This window comes from Melospiza melodia, chromosome 12, assembly GCF_035770615.1.
Source record: "Melospiza melodia melodia isolate bMelMel2 chromosome 12, bMelMel2.pri, whole genome shotgun sequence".
In the NCBI taxonomy this organism is placed as follows: Eukaryota; Metazoa; Chordata; class Aves; order Passeriformes; family Passerellidae; genus Melospiza; species Melospiza melodia.
Window position 1 is genome coordinate 3,025,072 of NC_086205.1, and position 13,477 is coordinate 3,038,548.

A 13,477-nucleotide genomic window follows, 5' to 3' on the forward strand; every position below is an offset into this window, starting at 1 on the left:
GTCAGAGGCTTTAAGAAGTTGGCTGAAGATCTGTCATGAGCAGTTTATTTTGAATGGATCATGCCTGGGGGCAACAGAATGGAGCAGGTCTCCCGTCCTTCCTAGGTTGGTCTTCTGGAATTCTGATGAAAGCAGAGAGAGTAGAAGCCTGATCTTGATCCTGTCTCTGAGACTGGCTTTTCATTCATTCTTGCAACTACACCATTAGCTCCTCAGAATGCTGTCCTTGCCATAAAACTGGGATTAAAGCACTCCCTAGTTCATATGAACACGTGAAGTGCACAGACAGGAATACATACAAGATGTGTATTTCTAGCTGCAGTTGTATCTATAACCATTTATCTACAGCACTTATATGCTCTGCTTCTCTAATGCCATTCCAGAGAAGCAGGAAAACAGTAAGTGAGAAAGGAAATGGAAAAGCATGGAGGCCAAGGATACAATAACAATAATTCCATAGCTGGTATTCAGAACTGATATTTTTGCAGTAGAGAGACTCCACCCCAGAGTAGCAGAAGTTTTCTGATGATACAAGTGAGTTATTAGAACTCCTGACAGCAGAACAAATAACCCAGTGCCATGGTACACTGGAACCTGTGTATTCCAACACATCACACATATCAGGAACACTCCTGTTTGTGCCAATGTGTACCAAAATGAGGACAAGACAGGCTCTAGAATAAATATTCTGGAATGTCTTTTAAAAATTAATATTCTCCAGCTCACCATGGATGCTGAGAGGCTGGATGAGAGGCACGGACTTAGGTGACAAAACTTCCATGTGAAGGCCCCAGAAGGCAAAGAAGCTGCATTTGAAGGGACCCTTTTCAATTAATGCCTGAGCAGAGCAGGCATTTAAACTTCATTAGAGCACTCCAAAGAACAGGAACAGAAGACAGAAGAATCTTTCTTGGCTTATCTGTCCAGCTCACTTCAGTGTGCCAGCAGCTGGACTGTACGGCACAGCTTTGCGTCCTAGACATCAAATGCAGTTTACTAAATCCATTCTACATGAACACAGCACAGGATTCATCCATACCAACCAGCCTCCACTCCTACAAACACAGGGCAGCCAAACTGAGCTGCTGCTTGTTGAATCACACTGATTGGAGCTCCAAATCTGCCTCTGCTCTTTGCAGAGGATGCACACACCACAGACTTTGCAGGCACATTCATGGGGGCCAGCTGAGCTTTCTGGTGTCCTGCATGCATCTACATATATTATCTGCGGCCAGGCAAGAGCTGAATACCTACAGACAAGTTTTTTTTAAACAGCACACACTGCACAAGCACATTTCTGCAGAGATTAGATGTCTGTTCTTGAGAAATGACAGGAAATGACTGGGGAAAATTTATGAAAACTGAAATAATCACCATGCAAATCACCAAAGTGGGTTTGAGATGCAAAGGGATTTAATTCATCAATTTGCACAGATTAGGCAAAACTGAAATTCACTGCATTAAGAGCTCCTATTTATTTCTTAAAACCTTTCTTGGCAGGGAGCCATTAGGTACTTGTAAAAGATTAGAATTACTGGTGTTTGATGGGCTCTCCTAAAAGGAACGGAGGGAGAAAACCGCAGACTGGAGTCATTAGGATCATCTTCTGCTAACTCCTGTATTTTATAAAAATATACTTAAAAAAGCATAAATAGATGACAAATTGCCTATCACCTAGCATGATTCCTGGCCATCTGCACTCTCTGTGAGCACATTTTTCCAGGCAAACCACCTGCACTCCAACACGAGTGTTCCTCCCCACTCCTGTTGACACATCCCATAGGCTGAAAGATCCATTTTACACACAACTTTGTTCTGTCCTGCCACGTGAACACTCAGCAACTCCTCCGAAGCTGCAAATCAGCTATTTTAGACGACCAAGCTGGCTCCCTTCTTCTTTTCAGTATTGTAAGTGGGCTGACTTCAATCAAGATGCAGGACAGATCTCCTGGCTGCCTGCAAACCCTCCCCACGAGCATCTGTCAGCACAGCAGCTCCAAAGTAACCAGCAAACCTTCCCTGCTCTTCTCACCCCACACATCCCTTGTTTGGACGATGCTGCTCCTAGGAAAGAGCCACAAACATTCCAGGCAGCTTGATTTACAAGCTAAGACCTAATCTCAGGTTTTTATTGGGCAGGAGATCAGCACCCCAGCCCATTTAATTAACTGCATCAGCAGAACCAATTTGTTGATTGACTGAAGTGATGTGTGAGGTTCATGGAAAGAAATGCTTATGTTAACCTTGTAGCCCAAAGAAGAAGAAAACCAGCAATTTCTAAGGCAGTTCTACAAGAAAAAGACATATGCAGAGTAGATAAAGCGTTAGTTTGTGATTTTTGAGGTAATTAGTATTCAAAATTACGTTCATGTGGACCTCCTATGTTTCATACTTTAAAAATGTCCTTTAACTTGCCTTCAGTGCTGCTTCTTTGCTAGAATACTGACAAATATTGAGAAATAACCAGAATGAATGTGTCTTATCCTGCAAAACCTGATTTTGAGCCACCTGCTTGACTTCAGCACATATGGGACTGAGCTGAGAACTGGGCCCAAGTCTAGTTTCTCACAGTGTTTTTCCTTTCCCTTACTCTGTTGGTCAGCCTGAAAAATGGTTTGAATTGTTGTTGTGCCCACATAAAGGATTTATCTTTTCTTTTTTTTTTCCAAATTTTGTAAACGAATCTGAATGTTTTGTATGTCCAGATGAGAGTGAAGGTCATCATAGATTTTACTGTTCTCCTGCAAACAGAAAGATGTTAACTCCTCTGGTGTTGGCCCAGCTGCGTTATGACTGCACTGTTTATTGCAGCTCATACAGGCACTACAAGAGAATGGCTAAAACCTGTGTCAAACAAAATACATTTGTCATGAGCAGCCTTAGCCACAGCCACGTCACCATTTAATTCCAGTGTTTGGTGAAAATTAACTGTATACTGAGACTTCTCCTTGCTTTATAATTTATATCAGTAGTGCTAGTAGTGACTAAAGCATACCTAAAATAAGGGATGGGATAAAAGGTGGCCCAGGAAGAGGAGATTTTGCAGCAGGGCAGATGCATTCAGCAGTGATGGGATGAGGAGCACATCTGTGCAATCCGCTGTGCTGCTGGAGGCTCAAACCTGCAGCTCTTCGAGAGTCTGGAAAGGTTTTCAGCCTTGCCACCCATCTTTTAAGATCAGCCAGTAACATGAAGGAATCCTGCACAATTTACTAAAGTGTTCTCTTTCTTACCTTGAGACTTTCCAAAGAGACCACATGGGGCTTGTGCTTTGTAGGATGAATAAACAAAGCTTCAATGCTATGCAGTTCTGAGATTTTCTTGTTTTGCTAAGTTTTTCCCCCTGCTTCTTATGTGTAATACAGATTTATGCCTTGCTTACTTTGAAAGGTCGTGCTAGTGCCAAAAACTACCACAGCACGTGAATGAAGTGAATGAATGCTGTGTAACAGAGAAGATCTTTCAATTTAGGCTCCTTAAAAGCTCTAGTATTTAGTTTAAAATTCCAACAGTTAATGAGCAATTTTTGAGAAGGGATGTCCTTGTTAGGAATTCAATAGCTCTACTCTTTCAATTATCAAGTAAAATCACACTCATGCTTGAATACCTAGGAGCAAAAATGGGTACAAGCCACAAGCACAAGAACATCCTTTGAAAAGGTCACTTTTAAAAGACATTCCAGAGTGCAATACAAGGCAGCTGTGTTACCTCCCCCAAGAGCCTGACATGTTTTCAGTCCTTTTAAACATAATTCTGGGGAAATGAACAGGCTCCATTTTTCTCCTCAGCTTTGCAGAGACCTTAGCCCTTGGAACACAGGTACTCCTGTTTTATGGTACCCAAATTTTGACATTTATTCTAATTATCTGTGCTGGGAGTACAGGTACAGCCTTCCTGGCCAGTCAAAGGAGAGAAGGCCTCCCCTGGAAGGTGATAAAAGCACGTCAAACAGGAGCCTCTCTCTCTGTTAACAATATAAAAAGCCTGAAGTTCAATCCTGAGCTGCTGTTATAGCTGTGATGGACTGAAGTTGCCCATTAGCTCGGATTTAGAGTGAATTAGTATGAATATACATCCCTGTGCCTAAGAACCTTAAAATCCAATGCTAGGAAAAAATCAGTTATGATTTACAAATTGTACATTCTTATCCATTATGCTCATATATACATAGGTACATCTGTGTGTGTGTGTTTTTGAAAGTTTTCCCCCTTCATTTGCTCCTCAGTGTAACCAAAGGTTGGATGGGACTTTTCAAGGCACCACAGGGCATGGAGCTGATGGGAAGGGATCAACTCACTGCTGCACTTTCTACTCCTCTGGACCTACATTTATGGCAAGGAAAGAAAAACACATCTTTTGTTGGAAGCAGATGACAGCGAGTTTGGGAGGAGCTGCCTTTTTTTTTTTTTAATTTCAGTTATTATCTATATTTTGGAATTTATTTCTACAAACTGTCACAATAGATAATATTTGAGACACAGAGGGAAAAAATCACAGTATTCTGAAACGAAACAGCTTTAGGAAAAGCTGTAGTCACAAGGATAACTGGTACTAACCAGATGACAGCTTAGAAAGAAAAAAGCACAGGACTTTGAAACTGTGATTCACATTAGTCCAAGACTTCAGACAGCAGGAACATCTACCACTTCTGCTTCCAAAGGATACTCCCAAGAAACTGCCCTCACTGCTCTGAGTGACAGCAGGAAAGGAAAAAAATCAAATGATGGTGAGAAGTTAGTCTACGCTGTGATAATGTATAGATCCACATATAAGTTGGATAAGATTGTTTTGCTCATCTTGGAAAAACTGAAAGGAATGAAAACTTAGCAAAGGTTTTATGAAATAAAGAACCCTGTCGTGTCTCTGCAAGCTCACTTGAGGCTTTCCACTCTGAACTGTGGGACAAAATGACCTAATTAAAAAAAATAAACCAATGGAAAACAATGCCCAAAGGAACAAAGGCAAAGAATGTTCATTAGCCAAGTGTGTCCAGCTCCACTTTACACAATGCCATATTCTGGGGAAACCAGCTCCACAGGGCTCTCAGGCGGACACAAGGAACTGGCAGATCTTCCCCTCACTTCTCAGGAAGAAGGGATCCAAGCCCCACATGTATTTGTTGCTCCTTTCCCAGTCTGTGACACGCAAACGAGTGCTTTGGGGAAGGGGGCCTTGCCAGGAACCAGCTGCTGCCGTTCCTCTGTGCTGTAAAAGAAAGCATGTGTGTTCCTGCATGTGTGTGTGCATGGGCTTGGACAGAGAGACAGGATGAAGTAATGATTCCCACCCTCAAACCAGGCCAATTAACATTCCCTTGGAGGTTTTTAATTAAAGCGAATGTCTGCCCAACAAAGCAGGCGAGTCTGGGAGGTTGACATCTCATCTCCTCAAAAAAACACACACAGACACACCTCCCAGATAAAGGCTATTTATTATCTGCTCCAGAGACTTTCTGGGATGCATTTCCCTCTTCTGGCCTCACTGTGGCCAAAAAGTCCCTTTCTTATCTGTCTGACAGGTCTATACAATGCTTAATTGACTTGCCTGGGGTCTTGGGTTTTCTTCTTTAGGGAAAGCAGAGCTTTGGGGTGGTGATGGAGAGAGATCCCATCCTTTTGGCTTTTAATGAAAAGAGTCCCATAATAATGCATCCATTTGCAACCATGACCCCCTAGATGATACTGTGTGGACAACTGTTTTCCTCCCAGCGGGAGCTGGGAAAAACACAGGGCTGAATTCTCAACTACTTTGGCTTTTGTTTCCCTAACACTGCAAAAATACAGCATTCAGAAGATGGAACTTGAATGCTGAAGCTGGACTTTGCAAACACCAAAACTTTCAAAAAATGTCAGTCTTGCTCAGATGCAGGCATGGCTGCATCTTTTGAAGTTTGACACAAACTTCACTTAAGGAAGTTTGAGAAGAGTCAGCTATTGCTGAAAGCCCACACAAATCCTAAATAACAGCTGAAGGTGCCTGAGCTGAGTGTGCTGAATGCTCACAGACCCACAGGTGTGAACACAAGAGCTCTCAGCCCCAAGCCATGGCAGCACTGCCCTTACTGATGCCTGGGGGAGATGCAAGGATTCTGCCAAGAGTCTGGGATTCATTACATTTTTCCAGAGCAGCACTGGATGGCAGCATGGACCCTGAGTATGGTCTGATGGGAAGAAGTAAGCCACCTGAAAAGCCCACGGCTGCCAGCAGGACCCACACTGCCCTCTCCTCTCCTCCCCACCCTGGCACATGAGCTCTTGCCCTCTCCTTCTGCACCAGCACACACCTGATGTCCCCTGAGCCATGCCAGCACGTTGAGTTTTATGTGCAAACCCACAACAAGTCAGGGAGCTATTTGCACCCCCACTGTTTTCTCAAAAGCGGAGTTTCTTCCCAAGTTTAGTGAGGCAAAGCCACGCACAGAGATGCCAACCATGCCCCTGAGTCAGTGCAAAGGGACAGGCATGCACAGAGTGGGGAATGGAAGACACAAAGCCACGTCTGCCCCTTGGACAGCAAATCATTAATTGTCACTCCAGCTCACACTTTCTGAAGTGACCAAATGCCCCAGGAATTGGTCCCAAGCATCTGGCCCACAGCAGACTCATCCAAAACTTTGCCCTAAACATAGTCTCAGGAACTGCAGGTGAGAATATGCATTTATAAAATGATCAAGGCTGGCCTGTGTGGTGCCTGGCTCCCCCTGCTCCCCCATCCTTCCAGCAGCCAGGGCACACTGCTCCTGCCCTATGCTTACAGCTCTGGCCAGGGCCAGACCAGGGCAGAAGTGAGGATATGAGGGAGTTTGCATCACTTGCCTCTTTTGGCTGCTGCTGTACCAGACATCAGTTAACTCACTGCACCTGGTGAAATCTGATTGCTAAAAATTTGTTTCTCTTTCCTAAAAGAAGAAGAACTTTGGTAACCCTGCTAGAAGGAGGGCAGCCCACCTCACCCACACCTTGCCCCAAGAAATTATTTTGTCTTTGAATCTGTGGTTATAAGCTTCAATTTTCCCTAAGGATCTATGTGGAAATGGTGCAGCAGAGGAACGGTGCTCGAGGAGGGAGGGCTTGAGGGAGCCTTCCCCTTCTTCCCCCTCATGGCTGTAGGGCAGCACTTTGGAGAGGCTGCTGACAGCACAGGGAATGAGCCATGTGTCGCCACAGGGTAGGTGACAGCAGAGCACTTACCATATGTGAACATCTGCGAGATTCACGGGCCTTTAATACACCCTTGGGCTGGTAGAGGTCTGCACACACTGCTGACTGTAGGGAATAAATCCTGGAAATTCTCAGTAGCAAGCAAGGAAAACTAGGATTCTGCTAGCTACTTGCAGTTCAGAGAACTGGTCACTAGTAGTTTGTACTGGGAGTAAGAAACTGTTCCCATGACTTGCATTCCCTAAATACACTTAGTATTTAGAATTCACTGTCCAGCTGCTGCATTAAAATCAATGTTCATAATTAGATAACAATAAGGAGAAAAGAGAAAGATTCAGGAACTCGGAGTGCATGCTATGGAAGCACCCAGATAATGTAATAAATCCATGAGGAAATCTGCAATTAAGAATGAGGACATTACATAAACTACATCTCTAAAGACAACTCAGTAGCTCTTCTATCTTGCATTCTGAAATTAAAAGATGCTGCTCCTGCATAGCACCAGAGCTTCCCTTGCTGTTCTCATGCAGCAATGTAAATTCCGTACCCAAGAACTCTGTCCCAAGCTCAGAGTTCTACACGGTGTGCATACACCAAGCAGTCTCTTCCCGAGGTTTTAAATATACAGCAGAGCTTTCTAAAGGTCCCTGTCCTCACACAGCATCTTGAACATACCTAAAGGCCGACAAAATATACTGAGATTCTCAGATGAAAGTGTAAAAATGTAAAGAATAATAATTATAAACAAAGATAAAGTCCGTCTCAACAGATAAATGCATCATGTATTCCATGTTTGTTTATTAATATATGATAATTAAATCCCTCTAGCACTAATGCTGACTTGGCCTGGAACCAAAGCAGCTGTCTTGGGGGATTCTCTGCATGGTACTCCCTCTTAAATACACTAAAAGCAGACACTTATCCACTTTTAGGCCTTTTATAATGTTTGCATGGACAAAAATAGAGAAAGAGGCAAAGCTGGGAGGCATGGGGAGAAAAGAATAAAAACAAAAAAAAGCGGAGCAGCCTGGAAGTCAGGAGGAGCGAGTTCCCGCCGCCCAGCCCCGGGGGTGCTTTCTGAGCCTCTCAATGGCGATTCACAGAGCCCAGGCTTACTACAGGAAAGCAGCCTAAAGAGATTATCCAAGTTTGCAATTGTATATTGCTTTGGTTATTTTACATGCAGCTTCTGATGTCCATTTCTATTGCAGAGACAGAACTAAAAAGCTCGGCTTTGTTTGCTCCCCCTCAGCAATGGGGATGAGGGGAGGAGGCTTTTATCAATGTTGCCATGCAAAAAAAAGTTCGTAATCTCTCTAAAGTCCAGCCTTACTTCTCTTTGTCACTTGGCCTTTGTCTGCTGGTATTTCAAATCTAAAAAATTCCAAAATGGTTTCAAATGTACACTTTAATGGGGAGGCTTTAATCTGACACTGAGTCCTGTTATTCAGCCTCTAAAGCTGTACCTTGACTTGAGCCAAAGAAAGTGCAAGGAACCCAGGAACAGTGACAACAAATATTTTGAAGAACAAAATTATCTGTGCAGAAAATACAGCAAATGAATAATTAATAATGAATTTGGAACTCTGCATCGAGCAATATATGCAGCACTGTATTTGTAAACTTTGCAGAAAGAAAGGAAACTTAAGATCAAAAATGTTGAAAGTCTCAAAATTTAAGTAATGTTAACCATTGGTTTGCCTGTTACAAATAATTAAAAGCTAAGTTTAAGAAAATAAGTCACTCAGGCAGAAAGACTCTCATTATTACAGATGCAGCTGAGAACATCCTTCCCCAAAAAGATTTCTGTGTCAGAGAAATCTTTTGCCATCCTCTCTTGCCATCTGAAAGACTAAAGAACTGCTGCATGAGGTACCACAAAGGGACATTCCTAACATTATTACCTTGTCTTCAGAAGGATCAGCCCTCCCCTCATGCTGGTGTTGTGGTTCTGTGGCTAAGTTCACCCTCCTGAGTGTGTACCATGTGGTTAAACCAGTTTATCTGGAGGTGAAGAGTTCACCATTTCTAAAACCTCTCTCCTGTGACCACTTCCAACTCTCTCTGACCTACTTCTCCTAAAGGGTTCAATTTATAATGTATAAAAGTAACTTCCTTATAAAGCATCCAAAACCCTACTAAAGGGCCTACAGCCTTTACTGGCATTTCCTAAAAGCTCTCTGGATCTTGTACCTGCCTTCCTGGCTCTGAAGGTTGGCTCTGGCTCCGGCTCCATCCCTGTGTGCAAAAGTGAAGGTAACAATTTGTTGCTAAATGTCAACATTGTTTTTCATACCATGCAGGGCAGTCAAAGTATTTTCAAGTATGTGAAGTAGCAATATTGGGACAAGGGATTTCATGAACTATCCTGTCACATTGTTTTATATTAATGGATTATATTAGTGCAAGCTGACTCTGTCAGTGAGATATTGGTCTCCAAGCTGCATCCATATGTGTAACAGAGCATAGGAAGATACAGAGAGATTAAAGTCACATTGAATAAACAAGAATAAGCACAAAGTCCAAACCTCTCTGGGTCTGCGGATGGCTATTTCCAACCCTGCAAACTGAAGCAGCCATGAAAGAACCACCTGAGACTTGGGAAGCTGGATACGGCCCCCAGTGCAACACAGAGAGTGCCCAGAGCAGGGGAGATGATGATTTCATCTCAGTTTTCCAAATCTTGATGCACTAAAAATCAATTCACAGGTCACAGCTCTTAAGGAAATCAGGGTTCATCAGTTCTGCTGCTCACAAAGTGACTTCTGTGCAAAGGCAATAGTCTGGAACATGGCTTTTTTTCTCATACAACATCCCCTAAATGCTGCCACTGGCAGCTTCTGCTGAAAATGGCACTGTTTCATTGCATCTCCTTCATCACACAGGAAAAAACAGTAACTTCCACTGAAGTCACTGTTCCTGGAATGTGAATTTCCTTTGCCTAGCACACACTGTAGATTAAGCAGAGTGACAGTATGGTGTGTCAACTAAAGTAAACTAAACTAGCACAGCTCAATTCTTTTTGTATCTTTTACAATAGTTGAAGCTAAAAATAAATGTCAGCTACTGACATACCAAGCACTAATCAGAGTCTGCCCTTTTTTACTTCAGGAGAACTTGCAGCATTTTGTTTGCTTTTTGTCAGAAAATTTCCAGTCTTAAATCTTACATCTGCTAAGGTTAATAAATCTCACTGTGTCATCCCGTTCTGCTCCTTGTTCCTACTTTTCTCTCTGTGCTCATGCATGTTTGGAGAGCTGTGCCACCATTATTTATGACATTACCAACCCTCTTGTCTGTTCAGACATTTTTATGGCTCATGGCCACATTCCAAAGCACAGCGTTAAGGGGCTTAATGGCTGTGGCAGGAAACTTTTCAGATATCACACATGTGTCAGCCTAATATTTTAATCATGCTGTGCTTCAGGTACAACACTTTGCCCTCAGGGGATTGTCAGGTTACAGCATACTGATATATGTTTCAACAACTCTTTGCCTCAGGAGGGCTTAATCAAAATTTATAGTGGGGCAGTGCATTCTGTTCAAGGGCACGAGCAGGCACGAATCTTGCACCTTGATCTGCATCACCCTGCTTGGAGCTGGCTTTTCCTGCGTGGAAACAGTTAACACAGCTGGGCGAGCAGTAGTTTAAGAGCTGGCTCCCATTCCCAGCACTCCCAATTAAAGAGTGCTTTCTAATCTGCTTGCAGCTGGTGTGGCAGGCAGGGATGGAGCTGTCCTTGAGCAGAGTGTGAGCTCTGAGAGCCTCCTTGAGGGAGAGGAGCAGGGGGTGATGGGGAACGAGGCACAGCCACCCTCAGCTCCTGGCAGGGGGTGCGTTTCTGAGAGTTACTCACCTAGGTGACTCTGCTCGTGTCTGCAGCATTTCGTAAGATATCAAAATAGAAGTAGCTTGGATTAAAACCTGTCAGTTCACACAGAAACACAAGCCACAGCCTAAGCAGGATGTCCTAGAGCTGCAGGCAAGGCCCTGACTTGATCCTTTCAATGCCATCTGGCCATTTCCAAGCTCTGGTGCCGGTGAGTTTTCAAAAGGTGCCTTTTAAAAGGCAACAGAGACCGTGGAAAGCCTTGAGGCATGGACACGTACCCAGCTAGTGTCACTTCTAAGCTCTGAAGGCACGGCTCAAATTATAACAACCATCTTTTAACTGATGGGGGCTGTTCCCCAGAAATCCCAAAATACCTCACGTGCATTTTCCCCATCTGCCATCTGCCCAGCCTACCACCCTCCATAATTATGCTGTGCTCAAAGGTTGGCCCTGATTGTGCTGAGGTGAGGCATGAAAAGGAGGATTAAGTCTCCTGACTCGAAAGCTTTGTAGGAAGGACTGATCCAAGGTCAGGCACACACATCTCTTTCCCACAAAGCCCAATGGAAAAAAATGAACTGCAGATTAAGCGAATGGCCAACAACATGGTTGTTGTTATCTTTTTTCGATCTTTTAAAAACAAAACTTGCACTAAAGTTAAAATAAAGTATGCAAGCAGGAAAGAAATGCCTCTGGACATTTGGAATCAATTGACCACGTGCTTCAATATCTAAATTCAGACTGGCTCAAAGGAGAAGCCTGAGTCCAAAACACCCTAAGAGAGAAGAGAAGCATGCTCAGACAGACCCCATTTGGAGAAGACCTTTCCAGAAACTAATTCCTGGGGTGACATATAACACCAATATAATGACAAAAACTTGCATTCACAAAGCTATTTTCTGCCTCAGGCTGCAAACACACCTGCCTGCAAGCTCCTGTGACTATCAAAGCTGGAACCTGCCACTCTTTCTACTGTAGAGTCCAGTGCAAATTCACATTGCTTCAGAGTATTTCAGATAGAGGCTCATTTCTAAATGAGAATGTGACATACTGCTTACTTAAAAACCAATTTAATTTGCACTACAATACAAAATAAACAAAGTCAAAAGGGCACTGCTTAAATGTTACAGAACAAAAGAGGTACCAGTTTTACCTGTCTTCTATTTTTACCAGCCTTCAGAAATGGAAAAATCACTACAAGAATATAGTACTGACTGCTATTGCTCCTTGTGTCCCTGCATGCCAGCAGCTGCTCATCTTACAGCAGAAACTCCGACAGACCAAAAATCCTGGATTGCCTTTCTGCTGTGGCTGTCCAGCTCCCAGCACAGCGAGAGCCTTCTGCTCCCTGGGCTCCTGTGCAGCACAGCAATGGGAACACTGGCAGCAGAACTGAAGCCAGTTGAAGACACACAGCTCACGTACACTCACATCTCAGTTCCTGCTCCAGAACCTCCCACAGTGCAAAATGAATATGGAAAAAAGAAAAAAAAAAAGGGAAAAAAAAAAAAAGTCATGTGCTCTCTGCATTTGTGACATTAGGAATGTACAATGAATGCTCCAGACCAAACCATTATTACTCAATGAGAAGAAGGAGCTGGAGGCAATGACTGAGAAAGCAGGAAGGCCCCAGAGTTTTCTGGCTGGGAAACTGCATGGCACCAAGACAGCATTCAGCACAGCTTGAGTGCAACCACCACTCTGACTCTGAATGGGACAGAGAAAAACCTCCTGGTCTTTGAGGGGAAAACAAAGAAACACCTCCAGCCTTGGTGGGACAGAGAAAGGGCTGTTCAGCCCCCAAAACAGCAGCAGAGACAGGCCACTGAGGAGTGCTGCTCTCTGCAATGCTTGCAGCTCTTACAAAAAACTCTGCAGGAAAAAGAAAGTAATTCTTAGAGCACAAAGACAGAGAAATGCAGTGTGGCAAACCCAGCCTCCCTCCCCTGCAGAAAGCTGCCTGCTGTTCTCAGGCTCAGCTCAGATATGCCCTTCCCTGTGCTGCCTCTGAGATGAGACACTTCTGCCACCATCACCCTGATGCAGAGAAACTATCTCTGCCAACAAATTGACAGAGAATTTCAGTCTTAATAATCATCCTGCCCTGCACTTCAGCCTGATCCACATCCCAGAAGCAAGATTAATCCACTAAGCCTCTCAGCTCCTAGAAACGATACTTACAGGCAAACAACTATCCCCACTCATTCTCTCACTCAGATGATAATCAGAAAAATGTCTGTATTTGGCTCACTATGACAAGCTGATTTGAAGGAACACAAGCTCGCTGGCTCTGGGATAACCCTGCTTGCCCTGTGCTTTAGCCTGGCAGCCTGGGGAAGAACAAGGCAGCCCCAGAGGTCTTTTCCAACTTTAACACCTCTCTTTCTGTGGTCTGTGGTAGGGTTAATCAAGGTGGCTACACAAACCCTGATCACTGCACAGCCCAGCAGGGCAGGTGCCTCCATGGAAGGGGCAGTGATCATT

At 43.8% G+C, this 13,477-nt stretch overlaps 1 protein-coding gene across 1 annotated transcript in view; it reads right to left on the bottom strand.

The window, feature by feature from the left end:
- HS6ST1 (heparan sulfate 6-O-sulfotransferase 1) overlaps positions 1-13,477 on the bottom strand; it is a 193,047-nt gene that overhangs the window by 53,765 nt on the left and 125,805 nt on the right. The window lies entirely within an intron of this gene.